This window comes from Ambystoma mexicanum, chromosome 7q (assembly GCF_040938575.1).
Source record: "Ambystoma mexicanum isolate Mex_15411 chromosome 7q, UKY_AmexF1_1, whole genome shotgun sequence".
Classification (NCBI taxonomy): Eukaryota; Metazoa; Chordata; class Amphibia; order Caudata; family Ambystomatidae; genus Ambystoma; species Ambystoma mexicanum.
Genome location: NC_090941.1, coordinates 1,170,774,444 through 1,170,798,026, shown reverse-complemented (window position 1 = coordinate 1,170,798,026; position 23,583 = coordinate 1,170,774,444).

Here is a 23,583-nt window from a genome sequence, read left to right as displayed (position 1 = left end):
CCTCAAATGTCTCTGAGGACCCCAGCATTGCTGACAGAGCCTATTGGTGCCACACCCTAAAGCCTGATCTTCTGCTCAGCTCAAAGGTCTGTGAGAACCCCAGCATTACCGACAGAGCCTACAGTGCCACACACCCTACAGGCAGATATGATGCTCCCCTCATAGGTCTGTAAGACCCACTTCATTACCAACAGATCCTATCAGTGCCACCCACCCTACAGGCTGATCCTCTGCTCTCCTCAAAGGCCTGTGAGAACTCCAGCATTACTGACAGATCCTAACAGTGCCACACACCCTACAGGCTGATCCACTGCTCTCCGCAAAGGTCTATGAGAACCCCAGCATTAATGACAGATCTTATCAGTGCCACACAGCCTATAGGCTGATCCTCTGCTCTCCTCAAAGGCCTGTGAGAACTCCAGCATGACTGACAGATCCAAACAGTGCCACACACAAAACAGGCTGATCCTCTGCTCTCCTCAAAGGTCTATGAGAACCCCAGCATTACTGACAGAGCCTTTTAGAGCCACACCCTAAAGCCTGATTTTCTGCTCACTTCAAAGGCATGTGAGAAACTCAGCATTACCGACAGAGCCTACAGTGCCACACACCCTACATGCTGATCTGATGCTCCCCTCATTGGTCTGTAAGAACCCCTTCATTGCCAACAGAGCCTATCAGTGCCGCACACCTTTCAGGCTGATCCTCTGCCCTCCTCAAAGGCATGTGAGAACCCCTGCATTACTGAGAGTTCCTAACAGTGCCACAAAACCTACAGGCTGATCCTCTGCTCTCCTCAAAGGTCTGTGAGAACCCCAGCATTACAAAAAGAGCCTATTAGTGCCACACCCTAAAGCCTGATCTTCTGCTCACCTCAAAGGTCTGTGAGAACCCCAGCATTACCGACAGAGCCTACAGTGCCACACACCCTATAGGCAGATATGATGCTCCCCTCATAGGTCTGTAAGAACCCCTTTATTACCAACAGATCCTATCAGTGCCACCCAGCCTACAGGCTGATCCTCTGCTCTCCGCAAAGGTCTATGAGAACCCCGCAATTAATGACAGATCCTATCAGTGCCACACAGCCTACAGGCTGATCCTCTGCTCTCCTCAAAGGCCTGTGAGAACTCCAGCATGACTGACAGATCCTAACAGTGCCACACACACTACAGGCTGATCCTCTGCTCTCCTCAGAGGTCTATGAGAACCCCAGCATTACTGAAAGAGCCTATCAGTGCCACTCACCCTTCAGGCTGATCCTCTGCTCTCCTCAAAGGTCTGTGAGAACCCCAGCATTACTGACAGAGCCTATCAGTGCTACTCACCCTACAGGCTGATCCTCTGCTCTCCTCAAAGGTCTGTGAGAACCCCAGCATTACCAACAGAGCCTATCAGTGCCACACACCATACAGGCTGATCATCTGCTCTCCTCAAAGGTCTGTGAGAACTCCAGCATTACCGACAGATCCTATCAGTGCCACACACCCTACAGGCTAATCCCCTGCTCCCCTCAAAGGTCTGTGAGAACCCCAGCATTACCGACAGAGCCTGTCAGTGCCACACACCCTACATGCTAATCCCCTGCTCCCCTCAAAGGTATGTGAGAACTCCAGCATTACCGAAAAAGACTATCAGTGCCACACACCCTACAGGCTGATCCTCAGCTCTCCTCAAAGGCCTGTGAGAACTCCAGCATTACTGACAGATCCTAACAGTGACACACACCATACATGCTGATCCTCTGCTCTCCTCAAAGGTCTGTGAGAACTCCAGCACTACCGACAGATCCTATCAGTGCCATCCACCCTAGAGGCTGATCCTCTGCTCTCCTCAAAGGCATGTGAGAACCCCTGCATTACTGAAAGTTCGTAACAGTGCCACACACCCTACAGGCTGATCCTCTGCTCTCCTCAAAGGACTGTGAGAACCCTAGCATTACAAAAAGAGCCTATCAGTGCCACACACACTTCAGGCGATCCTCTGCTCTCCTCATAGGTCTGTAAGAACCCCTTCATTGCCAACAGAGCCTATCAGTGCCGCACACCTTTCAGGCTGATCCTCTGCCCTCCTCAAAGGTCATTGAGAACCCCGGCATTACAAAAAGAGCCTATCAGTGCCACACACCCTACAGGCTGATCTGATGCTCCCCTCATAGGTCTGTAAGAACCCCTTCATTGCCAACAGAGCCTATCAGTGCCGCACACCTTTCAGGCTGATCCTCTGCCCTCCTCAAAGGTCTGTGAGAACCCCAGCATTACAAAAAGAGCCTACCAGTGCCACACACACAACAGGCGGATCCTCTGCTCTCCTCAAATGTCTCTGAGGACCCCAGCATTGCTGACAGAGCCTATTAGTGCCACAACCTAAAGACTGATCTTCTGCTCAGCTCAAAGGTCTGTGAGAACCCCAGCATTACCGACAGACACTACAGTGCCACACACCCTACAGGCAGATATGATGCTCCCCTAATAGGTCTGTAAGAACCCCTTCATTACCAACAGATCCTATCAGTGCCACCCACCCTACAGGCTGATCCTCTGCTCTCCTCAAAGGCCTGTGAGAACTCCAGCATTACTGACAGATCCTAACAGTGCCACACACCCTACAGGCTGATCCTCTGCTCTCCTCAAAGGCCTGTGAGAACTCCAGCATTACTGACAGATCCTAACAGTGCCACACACCATATATGCTGATCCTCTGCTCTCCTCAAAGGTCTGTGAGAACTCCAGCACTACCGACAGATCCTATCAGTGCCACCCACCCTACAGGCTGATCCTATGATCTCCTCAAAGGCATGTGAGAACCCCTGCATTACTGAAAGTTCGTAACAGTGCCACAAACCCTACAGGCTGATCCTCTGTTCTCCTCAAAGGTCTGTGAGAACCCTATCATTACAAAAAGAGCCTATCAGTGCCACTCACCCTTCAGGCTAATCCTCTGCTCTCCTCAAAGGTCTCTGAGAACCCCAGCATTACTGACAGAGCCTATCAGCGCCACTCACCCTACAGGCTCATCCTCTGCTCTCCTCAAAGGTCTGTGAGAACCCCAGCATTACTAACAGAGCCTATCAGTGCCACACACCCTACAGGATGATCATCTGCTCTCCTCAAAGGTCTGTGAGAACTCCAGCATTACCGACAGATCCTATCAGTGCCACCCACCATACAGGCTGATCCTCTGCTATCCTCAAAGGCATGTGAGACCCCCTGCATTAATGACAGTTCGTAACAGTGCCACACACCCTACAGGCTGATCCTCTGCTCTCCGCAAAGGTCTATGAGAACCCCAGCATTAATGACAGATCCTATCAGTGCCACACACTCTACAGGCTGATCCTCTGTTCTCCTCAAAGGCCTGGAAGAACCCCAGCACGACTGACAGATCCTAACAGGGCCACACACACTACAGGCTGATCCTCTGCTCTCCTCAGAGGTCTATGAGAACCCCAGCATTACTGACAGAGCCTATCAGTGCCACTCACCCTACAGGCTGATCCTCTGCTCACCTCAAAGGCCTGTCAGAACCCCAGCATTACCGACAGAGGCTATCAGTGCCACCCATACTACAGGCTGATCCTCTGCTCTGCTCAAAGGCCTGTGAGAACTCCAGCATTACTGACAGATCCTAACAGTGCCACACACCCTACAGGATGATCCTCTGCTCTCCTCAGAGGTCTATGAGAACCCCAGCATTACTGAAAGAGCCTATCAGTGCCACTCACCCTTCAGGCTGATCCTCTGCTCTCCTCAAAGGTCTGTGAGAACCCCAGCATTACTGACAGAGCCTATCAGTGCCACTCACCCTACAGGCTGATCCTCTGCTCTCCTCAAAGGTCTGTGAGAACCCCAGCATTACCAACAGAGCCTATCAGTGCCACACACCATACAGGCTGATCATCTGCTCTCCTCAAAGGTCTGTGAGAACTCCAGCATTACCGACAGATCCTATCAGTGCCACACACCCTACAGGCTAATCCCCTGCTCCCCTCAAAGGTCTGTGAGAACCCCAGCATTACCGACAGAGCCTGTCAGTGCCACACACCCTACAGGTTAATCCCCTGCTCCCCTCAAAGGTCTGTGAGAACTCCAGCATTACCGAAAAAGACTATCAGTGCCACACACCCTACAGGCTTATCCTCAGCTCTCCTCAAAGGCCTGTGAGAACTCCAGCATTACTGACAGATCCTAACAGTGACACACACCATACATGCTGATCCTCTGCTCTCCTCAAAGGTCTGTGAGAACTCCAGCACTACCGACAGATCCTATCAGTGCCACCCACCCTAGAGGCTGATCCTCTGCTCTCCTCAAAGGACTGTGAGAACCCTAGCATTACAAAAAGAGCCTATCAGTGCCACACACACTTCAGGCGGATCCTCTGCTCTCCTCAAAGGTCTGCGAGAACCCCAGCATTACTGACAGAGCCTATTAGAGCCACACCCTAAAGCCTGATCTTCTGCTCACTTCAAAGGCATGTGAGAACCTCAGCATTACCGACAGAGCCTACAGTGCCACACACCCTACAGGCTGATCTGATGCTCCCCTCATAGGTCTGTGAGAACCTCTTCATTGCCAACAGAGCCTATCAGTGCCACTCACCCTTCAGGCTGATCCTCTGCTCTCCTCAAAGGTCTGTGAGAACCCCAGCATTACTGACAGAGCCTATCAGTGCCACTCACCCTACAGGCTGATCCTCTGCTCTCCTCAAAGGTCTGTGAGAACCCCAGCATTACCAACAGAGCCTATCAGTGCCACACACCATACAGGCTGATCATCTGCTCTCCTCAAAGGTCTGTGAGAACTCCAGCATTACCGACAGATCCTATCAGTGCCACACACCCTACAGGCTAATCCCCTGCTCCCCTCAAAGGTCTGTGAGAACCCCAGCATTACCGACAGAGCCTGTCAGTGCCACACACCCTACAGGCTAATCCCCTGCTCCCCTCAAAGGTCTGTGAGAACTCCAGCATTACCGAAAAAGACTATCAGTGCCACACACCCTACAGGCTTATCCTCAGCTCTCCTCAAAGGCCTGTGAGAACTCCAGCATTACTGACAGATCCTAACAGTGACACACACCATACATGCTGATCCTCTGCTCTCCTCAAAGGTCTGTGAGAACTCCAGCACTACCGACAGATCCTATCAGTGCCACCCACCCTAGAGGCTGATCCTCTGCTCTCCTCAAAGGACTGTGAGAACCCTAGCATTACAAAAAGAGCCTATCAGTGCCACACACACTTCAGGCGGATCCTCTGCTCTCCTCAAAGGTCTGCGAGAACCCCAGCATTACTGACAGAGCCTATTAGAGCCACACCCTAAAGCCTGATCTTCTGCTCACTTCAAAGGCATGTGAGAACCTCAGCATTACCGACAGAGCCTACAGTGCCACACACCCTACAGGCTGATCTGATGCTCCCCTCATAGGTCTGTGAGAACCTCTTCATTGCCAACAGAGCCTATCAGTGCCGCACACCTTTCAGGCTGATCCTCTGCCCTCCTCAAAGGCATGTGAGAACCCCTGCATTACTGATAGTTCCTAACAGTGCCACAAACCCTACAGGCTGATCCTCTGCTCTCCTCAAAGGTCTGTGAGAACCCCAGCATTACAAAAAGAGCCTACCAGTGCCACACACACAACAGGCGGATCCTCTGCTCTCCTCAAATGTCTCTGAGGACCCCAGCATTGCTGTCAGAGCCTATTAGTGCCACACCCTAAAGCCTGATCTTCTGCTCAGCTCAAAAGTATGTGAGAACCCCAGCATTACCGACAGAGACTATCAGTCACATACACCCTACAAGCTAATCCCCTGCTCCCCTCAAAGATCTGTGAGAACTACAGTATTACCAACAGAGCCAATCAGTGCCACACACCCTACAGGCTGATCCTCTGCTCTCCTCAAAGGTATGTGAGAACCCAAGCATTACCAACATATCCTATCACTGCCACATAAGCTGCAGGCTGATCCTCTGCTCTCTTCAACGCTCTGTGAGAACCCCAGCATTACTGAAAGAGCCTATCAGTGCCAAAAACCCTACAGGCTGAGTCTCTGCTCCCCTCAAAGGTCTTTGAGCACCCCAGAATTACTGACAGAGCCTATCAGTGCCAGCCACCCTACCCGATAATCCTCTCCTCTCCTCAAAGATCTGTGAGAGCCCCAGCATTACCGACAGAGCTTACCAGTACCACATACCCTTGAAGCTGGTCCTCTGCTCTCTTCAAAGATCTGTGAGAACCCCAGCATTACCAACAGAGCCTATCAGTGCTGCACACCCTACTGGTGGATCCTCCGCTCTCCTCAAATGTCTTTGAGAACCCCAGCATTACTGACCGAGCCTATTAGTACCACTCCATAAAGCCTGATCTTCTGCTCCCCTCAAAGGCCTTTGATCTCCCCAGCATTACCAATAGAGCCTATCAGTATGCACACCCTTCAGGCTAATCCCCTGCTCCCCTCAAAGGTTTTTGAGAACCCCAGTATTACCAACAGATCGTATCAGTGCTACACACCCTACAGGCTGATCCTCTGCTCTCCTCAAAAGTCATTGAGAACCCCGGCATTACCAAGAGAGCCTATCAGTGCCACACACCCTACAGGCTGATCCTCTTCTCTCCTCAAAGGTATTTGAGAACCCCTACATTACCAACAGACCCTATCAGTGCCACAAGCCCTACAGGCTAATCCTCTGCTCGCCTCAAAAGTCTGTGAGAACCCCAGCATTACTGACAGAGCCTATTAGTGCCACACCCTAAAGTCTGATCTTCTGCTCCTCTCAAATGCCTGTGAGAACCCCAGCATTACTGACAGAGCCTCGCAGTACCACACACCCTACAGGCTGATCCTTTGCTCTCCTCAAAGGTATTTGAGAACCCCAGCATTACTTGCAGATCCTATCAGTGCCACACACCCTACTGGCTGATCATCTGCTCTCCTCAAAGGTATGTGAGAACCCAAGCATTACCAAAATATCCTATCACTGCCACATGCGCTACAAGCTGATGCTCTGCTCTCCTCAAAGGTCTGTGAGAACCCCAGCATTACTGACAGCGCCTATCAGTGCCACACACCCTACAGGCTGAGTCTCTGCTCCCCTCAAAGGTCAGTGAGCACCCCAGCATTACTGAATGAGCCTTTCAGTGCCAGCCACCCTACAGGATAATCCTCTGCTCTCCTCAAAGATCTGTGAGAGCCCCAGCATTACCCACAGAGCCTACCAGTGCCACACACCCTCCAAGCTGGTCCTCTGCTCTCTTCAAAGGCCTGTGAGTACCCGAGCATTACTGACAGAGCCTATCAGTGCCACACACCCTACAGGCTGATCCTCTGCTCCTTCAAAGGCCTCTGAGAACCTCAGCATTACCAACAAGGCCTACTAGTGCCACACTCCCTCCATGCTGATCCTCTGCTCTCCTCAAAGACTTGTAAGAACTCCAGCAGTACAGATAGAGCCTATCAGTGCCACACACCTTACAGTCTGATCCTCTGCTCCCTTCAAAGGTCAGTGAGAACTCTATCATTACTGACAGAGCCTATCAGTGCCACACACCCTACAGGCTGATCCTCTGCTCCTTCAAAGGCCTCTGAGAACCCCAGCATTACCAACAAGGCCTACTAGTGCCATACTCCCTCCAAGCTGATCCTCTGCTCTCTTCAAAGACTTGTAAGAACTCCAGCATTACAGATAGAGCCTATCAGTGCCACACACCCTACAGGCTGATCCTCTGCTCCCCTCAAAGGTCAGTGAGAACCCAGGCATTACTGACATGAGCCTGTAAGTGCCACATACCCTACAGGCTGATCCTTTGCTCTCCTCAAAGGTTGGTGAGAACCACATCATTACTGACAGAGCCTACTAGTGCCATAGACTATCAAAGCTGATCCTCTGCTCTCCTCAAAGGCTTGTGAGAACCCCAGCATTACTGACAGAGCTTATCAGTGCCACACACCCTACAGGCTGATCTGATGCTCCCCTCATGGGTCTGTGAGAACCCCAGCATTACCAACCGAGCCTATTAGTGCCACACACCCTACAGGCGGATCATCTGCTCTCTCCAAGTTCTTTGAGAACCCCAGCATGACTGATAGAGCCTATTAGTGCCACACCCTAAAGCCTGATCTTCTGTCCCCCTCAAATGCCTGTGAGATCCCAAGCATTACCAACAGAGCCTATCAGTGCCACATACCCTACAGGCTGATCCTCTGCTCCCCTCAAAGGTCAGTGAGAACCCAGGCATTACTGACATGAGACTGTAAGTACCACACACCCTACAGGCTGATCCTCTGCTCTCCTCAAAGGTCTGTGAGAACACACCATTACCGACAGAGCCTATCAGTGCCACATACCCTACAGGCTAATCATCTGCTCCCCTCAAAGGTCTTTGAGAACCCCAGCATTACCAACAAAGCCTATCAGTGCCACACACCCTACAGGCTGATCCTCTGCTCTCCTCAAAGGCTTGTGAGAACCCCAGCATTACCGACAGATCGTATTAGTGATACACACCCTACAGGCTGATCGTCTGCTCTAATCAAAGGTCTTTGAGAACCCCAGCATTACCAACAAAGCCTATCAGTGCCACACACCCTACAGGCTGATCCTCTGCTCTCCTCAAAGGTCTGTGAGAATCCCAGCATGACTGACAGAGCCTATCAGTGCCACACCCTAAAACCTGATCTTCTTCTCCCCTCAAATGTCTGTGAGATCCCCAGCATTACCAACAGAGCCTATCAGTACCACACACCCTTCAGGCTAATTGTCTGCTCCCCTCAAAGGTCTTTGAGAACGCTATCATTGCTGACAGAGCCAATCAGTGCCACACACCCTACAGGCTGATCCTCTGCTCCCCTCAACGGTCAGTGACAACCCAGGCATTACTGACATGGGCCTGTAAGTGTCACACACCCTACAGGCTGATCCTCTGCTCTCCTCAAAGGTCTGTGAGAACCACACCGTTACCGACAGAGCCTATCATTGCCACATACCCTACAGGCTAATCATCTGCTCCCACAAAGGTCTGTGAGGACTCCAGCATTACTAACAGAGCCTATCAGTGCCGCACACCCTTTAGGCTGATCCTCTGCTCTCCTTAAAGGCTTGTGAGAACACCAGCATTACCAAAAAAGCCTATCAGTGCCACACCCTACAGGCTGATCCTCTGCTCTCCTCAAAAGTCTGTGAGAACCCCAGCATTACCTACAGAGCCTGTTAGTGCCACACCCTAAAAGATGATCTGCTCCTCTCAAAGGCCTGTGAGAATCCAGCATTACTGACAGAGCCTATCAGTACCACACACCCCATACGCTGATCCTCTGTGCTCCTCAAAGGTCTGTGAGAATCCCAGCATGACCAACAGATCCTATCAGTGCGACATACCCTACAGGCTGATCCTCCGCTCTCCTCAAAGGTCTGTGAAAACCCCAGCTTTACTGACAGAGCCTATCAGTGCCATCCACTCTACAGGCTAATCCTCTGTTCTCCTCAAAACTCTGTGAGAGCCCCAGCATTCCCGACAGAGCCTACTAGTGCCACACTCCTCCAAGCTGGTCCTATGCTCTCTTGAAAGGCCTGTGAGTACCCAAGCATTACTGACAGAGCCTATCAGTGCCACACACCCTACAGGCTGATCCTCTGCTCCCCTCAAAGGTCTGTGATAACCCCAGCATTGCCCACAGAGCCTATCAGTGCCACACACCCTACAGGATGATCCTCTGCTCTCCTCAAAGGCTTGTGAGAACCCCAGCATTACTGACAGATCCAATCAGTGATACACACCCTACACGTTGATCCTCTGCTCTCCTCAAAGGTCTTTGAGAACCCCAGGATTACCAACAAAGCCTATCAGTGCCACACACCCTACAGGCTGATCCTCTGCTCTCCTCAAAAGTCTGTGAAAACCCCAGCATTACCGACAGAGCCTATCAGTACCATCCACCCTACAGGCTAATCCTGTGCTCTCCTCAAAGCTCTGTGAGAGCCCCAGCATACCCGACAGAGCCTACAAGTGCCACACACCCTCCAAGCTGATCCTCTGCTCTCCTCAAAGGCCTGTGAGAACCCCAGCATTACTGACAGAGCCTATCAGTGCCACACACCCTACAGGTGGATAATCTGCTCCCCTCAAAGGCCTGTGAGAACCCCAGCATTACCCACAGAACCTATCAGTACCACACACCCTACAGGCTGATCCTCTGCTCTCCTCAAAGGCCTGTGAGAACCCAAGCATTACCCACACAGTCTATCAGTGCCACCCACCCTACAGGCTGATCCTCTGCTCCCCTCAAAGGCCTGTCAGAACCCCAGCATTACAGACAGAGTCTACCAGTGCCACATACCCTACACGCTGATCCTCTGCTCCCCTAAAAGGTCTGTGAGAACCCCAGCATTACCAAGAGAGCCTATCAGTGCCACCATTACTTCGACACATACTGATATTATGCTCTCATTGTAATGGCAACATTCCTGCAGGACTCATGCAATGATAATGCAGGCCTCCAAAAAACAGGACGATCCCCATCTACGGGGTGCCTTTGTCACAGCTGCTCAGAGAGAGAGAGAGAGAGGGAGAGGGAAAAGGAAAGAGAAAGAAAAAGAGCGAGAAAGAGAGGTGAGAGGGAGATGAGAAAATTAGTGAAGAGAAAGAGAGCCTGAGGGAGAAGGAAATTCCAGATAGGGAGCGAGAGAAAGAGGGGGCACGGAGAGATACAGAGGAAGACAAATAGAGTCCCCAAGCATTACTGACAGAGCCTATCAGTGCCACACACCCTCCAGACGAGAGAGGGAGATGAGTGAAGAGAGAGCGAGAAAAAGAGAGCATGAGGGCAAAGGAGGGCTCAGGGAGAGAGAGAGGGAGAGAAAGAGGGGGCATGGAGAGATATGGAGGAAGGGATAGAGGAAGGGAAATAGAGGACATAGAGAGGGATAGACAGGGAGAGGGAGCTAGCTATGGCAGGCACAGCTAGTATTATAAAATGTTTTATTTATTTATTTATATTTATGTAGCGCGCAAGCAGCCCAGGGGCATTGAGGCGCTGTTACTTGCAATAACTTAGTTACATGGTACAGGCCTGAAAGCGATTGATAACACATTATGAATACTACAAGATATCATACTGTTGTTACAGATATTGCATTGGGTCGTATATTACAGCATATATGATAAGTATTTGTGCTGGTGTGTCGGGCCTTACGTGAAGAGGGTGGTTTTCAGAGTTTTGCGGAAGGTGGTGAGGGAGGCCTCCCCTCGGATAGTGGGGGGTAGGGGGTGGGGCATTCCAGTGAGTGGGCGTGAGATAGGGGAAGCTGGATCCGCCCGCTTTTACTCTTTTTACTATTGGCACCGAGAGCATGTTGGTGTATGGTGATCTGGTTGGCCTGGTGGTGGAGACAGGGTGGATCCTTTGAGAAAGGTAGGCAGGAGCAGTGAAGTGAATGCACTTGTGGGTCAGTGTCAGGGCTTTGAATATGATCCTTTACTTTATTGGGAGCCAGTGGGCTAGTTTTCTGGCTTCAGAGATGTGTTCTCTTTTAGCAATGCCTCGGGCTGCCCGGAGAGCATTGTTCTGTATTACTTGTAGTCTCTCTAAGTTTTTGTTGGAGGTTCCTAGAAAGAGTCCGTTGCAGAAGTCTAGCCTAGAGCCGGTGATGGCTCTGGCTATGTTGGTGCAGTTCTCTTTGGAGAGAAAGGGTCTGACTGCGTTGATAAGTTTGGCATGATATGCAGCTGCTGAGGCTATTGCGCGGACTTGTCTATCCATGGATAGGCTGGAATCCAGGTAGACTCCCAGAGTTTTGACAGAATCTGAGACAGGAATTTTGATGGAGTCAATGGTGAAGTGACTGAATTGGGCATCTAGATTTTTTAGTGTGTCGGGGGAACCTACCAGGAGGAGTTCCGTCTTGTCAGAGTTGAGGCATAGTCTGTTGTCTGCCATCCAGGCTTGTATGGTGTTGTAGAGGTTGTTCAGGGTCAGGGAGTCAGTGTCATAGTTACCTGTGAGGGTAAGGAGGATCTGAGTGTCGTCGTCGTAGTTGGTGTAGGAGATGCCCATAGCGTCGAGGATGAGGAAGAGGGGTTGTGTAAAGATGTTGTATAGGGTGGGGGAGAGGCAGGAACCTTGGGGCACACCACAGAGTATGATGCTTGGTGATGCGGCGGCTAAGTCAGAGAATACTTGCATGGTTCTGTCTTGTAAGAAGAAGGTGATCCAGGCTGTGGCCTCTGGGGAGAATTTGGCAGTGGAGGAAAGGTGGTGGCATAGGACGCCATGATCAATGAGGTCGAAGGCCGCAGATAGGTCAAGGAGTTGGAGAAGTGCTGGTTTACCCATGTCTCTAGCATCGTCCATCTGGTTTTTCAGGTCAAGTAGGGCAGTTTCGGTCCCGTGTCAGGGGCGGAAACCGGATTGGCAGAGTCCAAGGAGTTTGTTCTCTTCAATAAAGTGCTGGACCTGCAGGTAGGCTACTTTGTCCAATATTTTGAGGAGGAATGGGACAGTGGTGATGGGTCTGTAGTTGTTAGGCGAGGTGGGATCGAGAGTTGGCTTTTTTAGAAGAGGGCTTACCCAAGCTTCCTTGAGGGAGGCGGGGACTTTTCCTGTGGCAAAGGAGGCATTAACAAAGGCTGTTAGGAAGGGAGCTAGCGCTTCCGTGCAGTCTTTGATAATGGAGGCTGGGCATGCATCACCTTTGCAGTTAGAGGGTTTGATGTTCCTCATTATGTTGATGATGTCTTTTTCCTGAATGGGTTCCAAGGAGAAGGGTGGGGGGGTCTGGGGCAGATGGTGGGACAGGGATATGCTTATTGGGTAGGGCTTGTTTAGTGGCTAGTATTTTGTTTTTGAGGAGGCTTAATTTGTTTTGCATGGCCGTTTGTATTTCATCACACCAGTCTTTGTCTTTGGTGAGGTTCTGGGGTGCGGGGGTGGGTGTCCCAAGCTCCCTAAAGATTGCAAAGATTTCTTTTATGCTAGATTGGGCTTTTGAGATTCTGGATTCAAAAGATTTGGCTTTTGCTTGGGTGATTCGCTTTTTGTATTTGGTGGATAGAGCTTTAAAGATCATCTTATCTTTGTCAGAGTGGGACATTTGCCACTGTGTGAGTGCCCCTTTTTTCTCATTGCGGAGTGTGAGGAGGTCAGGGGTGAACCAGGAGTTGGAGTGGGTAGTGGGTTTGGATTTGCGAGGTTTGAGGGGGGCAATGGAGTTGATAGCTGCTTTGATGGCAGCATCATAGGTTGTTGCGAGTGTTTCAGGGTCTGAGGAAAAAGGTGGTCTGAAGGCTGGACCTTTGAGGAAGGGCAGTAGCCTCTCCTTAGTGAGCTGGCGGGAGCTTCTGGTGAGGCAGGATGGGAGCGGTTGAGGTGAGGGGGAAGTAGGGGAGCTAGTGGTGAGGATGCTAAAGGTGATGATGTGGTGGTCAGACCATGGGATGGGGTGTTTCTTGTGATGACGAGTGGGCAGTGCGATCCAGTCGAGTGTTCTGCCCTGGGTGTGGGTTGGGCTAAGGATGGTGTTCTTGTAGCCTAGAGCCTTGAGGGCTGAGTCAAGGGCTTTGGCTGCTACATCCTTACTATCCAGGAGCCATAGGTTGACATCCCCAAGGAGAATTAGACTGTTTTCTGAGGTTGTCAGAGAGGAGGTGGATGAGAGAGGCTTGAAAGTCTCCTGTTGGGCCTGGAGGTCGGTAGACGGTGTGCACCATAATGGTGCAGTGGGGAGAGAGGGTTATTTTGACTTGGAGGTAGTCGCTGTTGTTGTACAGGGATTTTTCTACCTTTCTGATAGAGAGGCAGTCTCTGGCAATAATTGCTGCCCCTCCACCTTTGGAGAGGCAATCTTGTCTGGTGATGGAATAGCCAGGGGGTAGGGCGAAGGAGAGTGCTGGGCCGGTGGCCTCATGTAGCCATGTTTCAGAGATCATGAGTAAATCTAGGTCATGGGAGGTTAGGAGGTTGTGGATGTCTAGCGCGTGGGCATTGATGGACTGAGCGTTAATCATAGCACATTTCAGGTGGGGTTCAGTAGTGGCTGGGGTGGGGTTCACGAGAAGAGGGGGTGAGGTGGAGGGGGTGGTTGTGCTTTGGGTGTTTGGGGAGATGTACATCACAGATTTTACACTGGGGGGCTCATTTGCAGTGGTGGTGCACACAAGTGCAATCACATTTGGTATGGAGGCAGTACAATTGTATGAGGGGTTAAGTACTTTGTAGGTCGCTGTATTGGTAGTACTTGTAGTGGATGCAGGCTTTTATGTTGAGGGGAGTTGCCTGGCCTTATTTGCAAATAGGGAGGGTTGTATAGTGCGTGAGCATAGCCGGGCATTACGGGTGCTCGTGGGGATGGGCTGTTAGCTAATGGTGGCTTGCAAAGTACGGGCGCGTAACCTGAGACGCCTTGAGGTGGAGCATGGGTTGGAGTGAAGCTTGCAAGAGTAGTGCTTCTTACCTTCTAAGTGCGGCATAGGTTTTGGGCAAATGGCAGACGAGCAGCGAAGAGCTGCAAAGAGCACAGGAGGTCTTTTCTCCTGGCCTTCTCTCATCGGCTTTACCTCTCGGCCATCTCCCCCTCCATTTAAAGCAGGAGGGGTGGGGGCAGGCGGACACAGCGAATGGTAACCTGGGCCTGCGGCGGTGAACTGCGCGGCACCAGTTGTTGTTGTGGATGTCTCCATGACAACGGCATCACATGAGCCAGGGTTTAAGTGCAAAGACACATAATCCATAGTGTTTGATGGGGACCTCTTAGCATTGAGACAGCACGTCCTGGAGTCTCATGTACTCTTTTATTATCAGGTTTATTTTGTTCATGAATAAAGAAGCGTACAGCAGCTACACCACTCACAAACAGTGTGACTAGGTCCCAGGGCATCTGACAGGGTCAGATATAACAGCACACATATCACATCTATGATATGAACTACGGTTTCATTTAACAGAGTTCTCATGCTGACAAGTTCCTCTCACTGGTATTCTCTGTGGTTATAATGACAACTTAATAAATGTGTTGATTGTTTTTTTTCTGGACATATGTCTGCATTAATGAATATATAACGTTCCCTTTAGGAACTGGCAATTGGCGACGTGCACACATGCTAGAAACACAATCACCCTTCTTGAGTGGCCCCTCAGCCCCTCCCACCTGTGGATACCGCTTCTTGAGTGGCCCCTCAACCGCGCATGTTAGGCAGAATTCCATGCAGTACCCTTTGGGAACAGTACACACAATTAAGACTACAGGTGTAAGCACAATCTCACCTTTGGTATATGTCTGTACTACACAGTTTGTAGGTAGCAGTGGCTGAGCAGCCAGGCTTATCTCAAGAGGGATGTGAACAGTACAAGGTGTTACACAAAGGACTTGCAATCACAGTGGTTCGAACAAACACTTACTCGAGGTTTCTTGGTAAAACAATATTAAGTTCTTTGCACAGTCATTTGGAAAACATTCCAGTGGCAATAAGCAGCTCAATATCACACTATAATACACTAATGTACCAAACCAATACATTTCTAAACAAGTTAGCCTCCCCGGAAGTCAGAGCCACATGGCACTTCAGTAACTTTGAAAGGGAGTAAAAAGACACAGGTTATAAGTATTGAACACAAATACTTTCCTCGGCAGGGCAAATAGTTTCAGTTCACTACAAGAGGCAGTTCAATTCAATAGGCCTGGGCCAAAGTCAATGGATCAGTGTCTTGGATAGGATAGCACAGTTCTGGAAGTAAATGGTTAAGTCTTTGCCAATGTTCTCAGAAGTAGTTTACATGAAAAAGAGTGATATGTCGGATTAGGGGCGAACAAGACTCCAAAGTTGGGAAAGTTTCACAAACTTTCACCACAGCAGAGAGGATTTCTCTACCCCATTTACACAGTACCTTTTAAGTGAAGAAAAGCTGTAGCTGAGGCAGTTGTTCCTGGCAGTTCCTGCAGATCTCGCAGTTCCTGGGCCTCAGTCGTGGGGACAAGAAGGAGGACGTCAGGAGGTTAATGGACTGCACGGGGACGGATCTACAAGCTTGGAAAAATGTTGGTTTAAGGTGCAAGTGCCATAAAATCCTCAAACTGGTATCCTTCTCACTGGCTATCTGGTTTTCAACAGCACTCTGAAGAAAATTCGACGAGTATGGAGAAGGTTTCCAGGTGGCTTGCGAGTTGGTTGTCCCCACTAGCTCAAGGGAAGAAGTCGTCCTTGAAGGGGCTTCTCTGTCGAGGGATTTTCAGGCTATTCGGACCTGCAGCCGGGCTTCACCATTCTAACCAATAGTCCAGGAGTTGCAGCAGTCGTCTTCCTTCAGCTCGTCTTCAGTTCTTTCGTTCCAGTGGTCGACTCTGCCTTCCAAGTCCCAGAAACCTGCTTTTAAACAGTTTGCTCCCATTCATTCCAGCCTAGCTGCCACTCACCCAGCAGGGTGGCTGTTTTTGCCGGACAGTCATCCAGCCAATCATGCCAGAGTACATTCAGGTCTCCTAGGAGACTAAGCACAGGGAGTTTCAGGCACCTCCCTCATATCCTGTCCACCCCAAACACTCAGGCGTCAGAGGCAGTCTTCAGTACTGAAGCCCACAAAGGAAAATTAACAAAGGGACAAAACCTGGTTTGCCGAGCAGAGACAAACACTAGAAGGACCTTTCCAAAAAGAAATGTTGAAAAAAGTCAATCGGACCCTGTTTTTACAGAGGGGGCTCAGACGCCATCTTGAAAAACATGGCTCTGGTGGATTTTAGCTACCGCAGTGTTTAAACGGGTCGCGGTCTGTAAAATCACGGTAATACCACTACCACCAGCCATTCTGAGAGGAAAGGGTAGGTTTTGAGGGCTACATGAGTTTTCTAGGCAAAGGGAATACTAGGTATTCCCTCCAGCTTTCAGCTGTAAGGCAGTGTGTGCTGGGTCTAGCAATTTAAAAAGACTAGCAAAGTCAGTTTAACTTTACATTCACTGGGAGACAGTAGTCAGTCCTAGAGTAGGTATTTAAACCTTGGGGAGTCTGACAGACATCCCTGTGCCACTGCACTGAGGGTCCTGTGTGACACACAAGAAAAAGATGATGCCTATGGAGTTGTCTAAAACTCCATATCGTAAGAACACAAAAGTAAAACACACATCAAAATATGAGAAAGAGTGGAAAAAAGGCTCACACTCGTTCCATGTAAAAATTAAAATCCTAAAATTCCAGCAAAGTTGCTTGGGGTCTCAAAAGGTAAGAGAAATTACCACATTTATGAGAATTCGCCCTAACAGCGCCCACCTGTGGATACTGCATCTTGAGTGGCCCCTCAGACCCTCCCACCTATGGATACTGCTTCTTAAGTGGCCGACTCAGCCGCTCACACCTGTGCATGCTCCCGCTTTAGTGGCCACTCAGCCCCTCCCACCTGTGGATACTGCCTCTTGAGTGGCCCCTGAGAACCTCCCACCTGTGGATACTGCCTCTTGAGTGGCCCCTCAGCCCCTCCCACCTGTGGATACCACCTCTTGAGTGTCCCCTCAGCGCCTCCCACCTGTGGGTACCTCCTCTTGAGTGGCCCCCTCAGCACCTCCCACCTGTGGGTACCACCTCTTGAGTGGTCCCTCAGCGCCTCCCACCGGTGGATACCGCCTCTTGAGTGGCCCCTCGGTCCATTCCACCTGTGGAAACCACCTCTTGAGTGTCCCCTCAGCGCCTCCCACCTGTGGGTACCTCCTCTTGAGTGGCCCCCTCAGCACCTCCCACCTGTGGGTACCGCCTCTTGAGTGGTCCCTCAGCGCCTCCCACCGGTGGACACCGCCTCTTGACAGGCACCTCCGTGCCTCCCACCTGTGGATACAGCCTCTTAAGTGGCCCCTCAGTACTTCCCACCTGTGGATACTTGTAGATTTGCATGAGTAGTGCTACGGCGTAGGACGTCGGTGATGACAAGTCTCCAACTATCCCAATCAGGGGGGTGTCCAACCTGCAGCTGTAGTTTGGAACTGGTTGGTGTTTCTGTGTGAAAATGCTCAGAGTGCCTTGAAGCGCTTTCATGTCACTGGAGCAAGAGTCATACACCTGGTAACCCAGTGTGTGGTTCGGTAAGAGGTCAGGTTTCCTGTTGATCTCCTCCACAGCAAAGATAAAGGCCATGAGGTGGCGAAGATATCCAGCGGAAGGCCTGCAAGACACAATGAAAGAAGGCCACCATCAATTAAGTGAGAGAGAGGGTTAGACACGATGAAAGAAGGCCATGACTAATGGGGGAAGACAGTGGGTTACACATGATGAAAGAAGGCCACCATCAATGGAGTCAGACAGAGGGTTAGACACAATGAAGAAGGCCACCATAAATGAAGTCAGACAGGGGGTTAGACATGATGAAAGAAGGCCACCATCAATGGAGTCAGACAGAGGGTTAGACATGATGAAAGAAGGCCACCATCAATGGAGTCAGACAGAAGGTTAGACACGATGAAAGAAGGCCACAATCAATGGAATCAGACATATGGTTAGACGTGATGAAAGAAGGCCACCATCAATGGAGTCAGACAGAAGGTTAGACACGATGAAAGAAGGCCACAATCAATGGAGTCAGGCAGAGGGTTAGACACGTTGAAAGAAGGCCACCATCAATGGAGTCAGACAGAGGGTTAGACACGATGAAAGAAGGCCACCATCAATGGAGTCAGACAGAAGGTTAGACACGATGAAAGAAGGCCACAATCAATGGAGTCAGACAGAGGGTAAGGCATGATGAAAGAAGGACAACATCAATGGAGTCAGACAGAAGGTTAGACATGTTGAAAGAAGGCCACCATCAATGAGTCAGACAGAGGGTTAGACATGATGAAAGAAGGCCACCATCAATGGAGTCAGACAGGGGGTTAGACATGATGAAAGAAGGCCACCATCAATGGAGTCAGACAGAGGGTTAGACATGATGAAAGAAGGCCACGACTAATGGGGGAAGACAGTGGGTTACACATGATGAAAGAAGGCCACCATCAATTAAGTGAGAGAGAGGGTTAGACACGATGAAAGAAGGCCACGACTAATGGGGGAAGACAGTGGGTTACACATGATGAAAGAAGGCCACCATCAATGGAGTCAGACAGAGGGTTAGACACAATGAAGAAGGCCACCATAAATGAAGTCAGACAGGGGGTTAGACATGATGAAAGAAGGCCACCATCAATGGAGTCAGACAGAGGGTTAGACATGATGAAAGAAGGCCACCATCAATGGAGTCAGACAGAAGGTTAGACACGATGAAAGAAGGCCACAATCAATGGAATCAGACATATGGTTAGACGTGATGAAAGAAGGCCACCATCAATGGAGTCAGACAGAAGGTTAGACACGATGAAAGAAGGCCACAATCAATGGAGTCAGGCAGAGGGTTAGACACGTTGAAAGAAGGCCACCATCAATGGAGTCAGACAGAGGGTTAGACACGATGAAAGAAGGCCTCCATCAATGGAGTCAGACAGAAGGTTAGACACGATGAAAGAAGGCCACAATCAATGGAGTCAGACAGAGGGTAAGACATGATGAAAGAAGGACAACATCAATGGAGTCAGACAGAGGGTTAGACATGTTGAAAGAAGGCCACCATCAATGAGTCAGACAGAGGGTTAGACATGATGAAAGAAGGCCACCATCAATGGAGTCAGACAGAAGGTTAGACACGATGAAAGAAGGCCACAATCAATGGAGTCAGACATATGGTTAGACGTGATGAAAGAAGGCCACCATCAATGGAGTCAGACAGAGGGTTAGACATGATGAAAGAAGGCCACCATCAATGGAGTCAGACAGAGGGTTAGACACAATGAAGAAGGCCACCATAAATGAAGTCAGACAGGGGGTTCGATGGGATGAAAGAAGGACAACATCAATTTGAGTCAGACAGAGGGTTAGACATGATGAAAGAAGGACAACATCAATGGAGTCAGACAGAGGGTTAGACACGATGAAAGAAGGCCACCATCAATGGAGTCAGACAGAAGGGTAGACACGATGAAAGAAGGCCACAATCAATGGAGTCAGACAGAGGGTTAGACACGATGAAAGAAGGCCACCATCAATGGAGTCAGACAGAGGGTTAGACATGATGACAGAAGGCCACAATCAATGGAGTCAGACATATGGTTAGACGTGATGCAAGAAGGCCACCATCAATGGAGTCAGACAGAGGGTTAGACACGTTGAAACAAGGCCACCATCAATGGAGTCAGACAGAGGGTTAGACATGATGAAAGAAGGCCACCATCAATGGAGTCAGACAGAAGGTTAGGCACGATGAAAGAAGGCCACCATCAATGGAGTCAGACAGAAGGTTAGACACGATGAAAGAAGGCCACAATCAATGGAGTCAGACAGAGGGTTAGACACGATGAAAGAAGGCCACCATCAATGGAGTCAGACAGAGGGTTAGACATGATGAAAGAAGGCCACCATCAATGGAGTCAGACAGAAGGTTAGACACGATGAAAGAAGGCCACCATCAATGGAGTCAGACAGAAGGTTACACACGATGAAAGAAGGCCACAATCAATGGAGTCAGACAGAGGGTTAGACACGATGAAAGAAGGCCACCATCAATGGAGTCAGACAGAGGGTTAGACATGATGAAAAAAGGCCACCATCAATGTTTATGTTTATGTTTATTATTTGATAATGCGCACAAAACCCAGGGGGAGCCGGGCGCAGCGAATACAAGGTTACTTAAGCTTGGGTTACATACAGAGTATAAAAGACATAGGCCCTCATTACGACCCTTGCGGAAATCAACTGACATGACCACAATTAGCGTAAATAGCGTTTCCGCCACTGCACGATGGAGGAAAGTGCGGCTAATTCTGACCCATCGGGCACGAGCATTACGCCATGGCGGAAGTGCAAAGTCCGCAATGGCGGAAATGACCCCAAAACGCCCCTTACCGCCGTCGTACGTCGCCCTAGGTGAAATTCCGCCACCCATATTAGCGGTCACCGTAATGAGCGGTCAGCGCAAAATACGGTGACCGTAAATATACGGAAACGGAAGTAAAAACATGGGGCCGGAACGGGAAACAGCACGCCGTACACCTATAAAAGCAGAATCCCAACACAACCATTAAAAATCCGACCCTGAGACACATCCCAACCCGTTATCCACCCCAGTTAAAAAAATAAATATGGGAAAAGTTGCTAAAAAAGCGTGCGACCGCAAGCGGCAGGTCCACTTCTCCCACGAGGAACTCACCGTGCTCACAGAGACCCTCCAGGAGAACGCTGCCGTCGTCTTCTCGACGTAAATGACCAGGACGGCACTTGCGAACAAGAAGGCCATATGGGCGCTGGTGGCACAGCGGGTAAGTTCGGTGGGGACCGCACCCCGCAACCCACAGCAATGCAGAAAGCGATGGGACGACCTACGGATACGCGTCCGGAGCATACTCTCTGCCAACCGGAACATTGCCACAGCTACCGGGGGAGGATCGGAATCACCCATCAAGTTGACCCCCTGGGAAGAAATCTGTGCCTCCACCATTGGAATGGAGAGCATAGAGGGAGTCGGAGGGATGGAGAAAGGAGTGCAGACATCAGAAGAATCAGGTAGGTGGCCCAAATGAAACTATGCCAAATCCACAATTACCAACCATGTGCAGTACCATGTGTCCCCATAGTGCACTAGAAACACATGTCCAGGAGAACGTCCACATACATTGCCATGACAGCGCCCCTTAAAAGTCAGATTAAATAAATAAATATTTACAAATCCAAAAAACACACTCTACATGTGCAGCATGCACACCCTAACTGCAGACTGCCAAATAACTGCATCCCCAATGCACAAAAAAATGAGACCACCTCCAAGGCCCTGACCCAATTCACCCCCAGGTACCACCCCAATGCATGTGATACAATTGCCATTACAATTACCACAGACCCATGAATAACGCTCGCCCTCCTTTACTCCACCACAGGGTCAGATTCCAACGACGAGCTTCAGGACACCCCTACCAGCACACCTGCAAAGAGGGCCAAGACCAACGGCCAAAGACCCTCCACCTCAGCTGCACGGATCAAGACACGTCAGCAGCACGAATCGAGTGGCAGCACACTGGAGGGGACATCAACAGGCACCCCAGCAGCCAGCATGTCCACAACAGCAGCACCACAGGTCCCCCCAATGGATGCCACAGAAGGCACTGCTTCTGGTGGCAGCAGCACCATAGGTGAAACTGCTTTCATGCCAGCATGCTCCGACACAGAAAAAGGTGCTGTAGATGTAGGATCCATCCATGACCTGTCCCAATCCCCCTGTATGTTTCATCCCCTACACCATGAGGACACCACGCAGGGGCACCCACAAGACGACGACTGGCCAACCCCAACAAGGCCTGTTGCAAGGCAACATGAGGCGTCCAGCCCCTCTGTGACACCACCGCAAATGGGCATGGCCCAGCAGAGGCAACAGTCCCTCGAGCAGATGATAGTGCAACAGCAGCAAATGGCCACGCTCCTCAAGGAGCATGCTGATGAATGTGGGGGTTCTAAGGCAGCCATTGAAACATCTACTGAGACACTTAGGGCAGAAATGGAGCGTAGTACAGAGACACTAAGGGCACAAATGGAGAGAAGTACCGAGAGCCTGAGGGGGGAACTGCATGCGACGTCCAAAGACGTATGTGGTGAACTTGCCGCTGTGCGCCGTGTGCTCACTGAGCTCTCACAAACCCTTAGGGACATGCATGGACGTGAGCAGGCAGAGACATCATCCGTTGCAAGTTCCGTACAGGGCAGCCCCCAACGCAGATCTGGGAGGAACCTGCGCTCCACAGGCAGGGGTGCCCCTGATACCCAGAGAGGGGGCTTGCAATAGCGTCTGCCCACTGACAATGAGCGTCATTGGACACTGGTGTTCGGGGGGGAGGTAGGAGGGTGGAGGGGGTGTGTTGTGCTTCATTGGGTGGCGGGTCGATTGGGTGTGTAATGTCTTCTCACATCTGCAATACAATTCTTCATATTCATCCAATGAGATGTGTGGACATTGATCTCTGTGTACGAGGCCTATCTTGGCGTACAGTCCACATTGTGCATGTTCCAGACACACACAGTGCCACAAGTCCCGTGTCCATGTAACAGCCACCAGGCGTGAGTGCTAGAAGCATGCATCAATGAGATTCTGACGTAATTCACGGGCCTCCTGTGCCTCGCGGACCCCTTGAGGTGCTGCCACATCCCCACCCTCATCATGACCATCTTCAGGTGCTAGCAGTTCTGCGTCGGGGGGCATGGCCACATTCCTACGTACGCACATGTTGTGCAGCATGACACATGCCATGACCATCTTTGCCACCTTCTCATGGCGGTACAGGAGTGCCCCGCCAGACCTGCTGAGGCAGCGGAAACGAGCCTTCAGTAGGCCGAATGCCTGTTCTATGACCACACGGGTACGTGAGTGGGCATGGTTGTAGTCCTCCTCATGCTGGTCCTGTGGGTTCCGGATTGGTGTGAGGAGCCATCTCTTCAGTGGATACCCGCAATCACCTGTATGTGGACAAGAAAGGATGTTTGTGGAATGTCATTGCTACGTACGCACCCCCCCCTTCCTGCCAGGTCATTCACGCATCACCTAC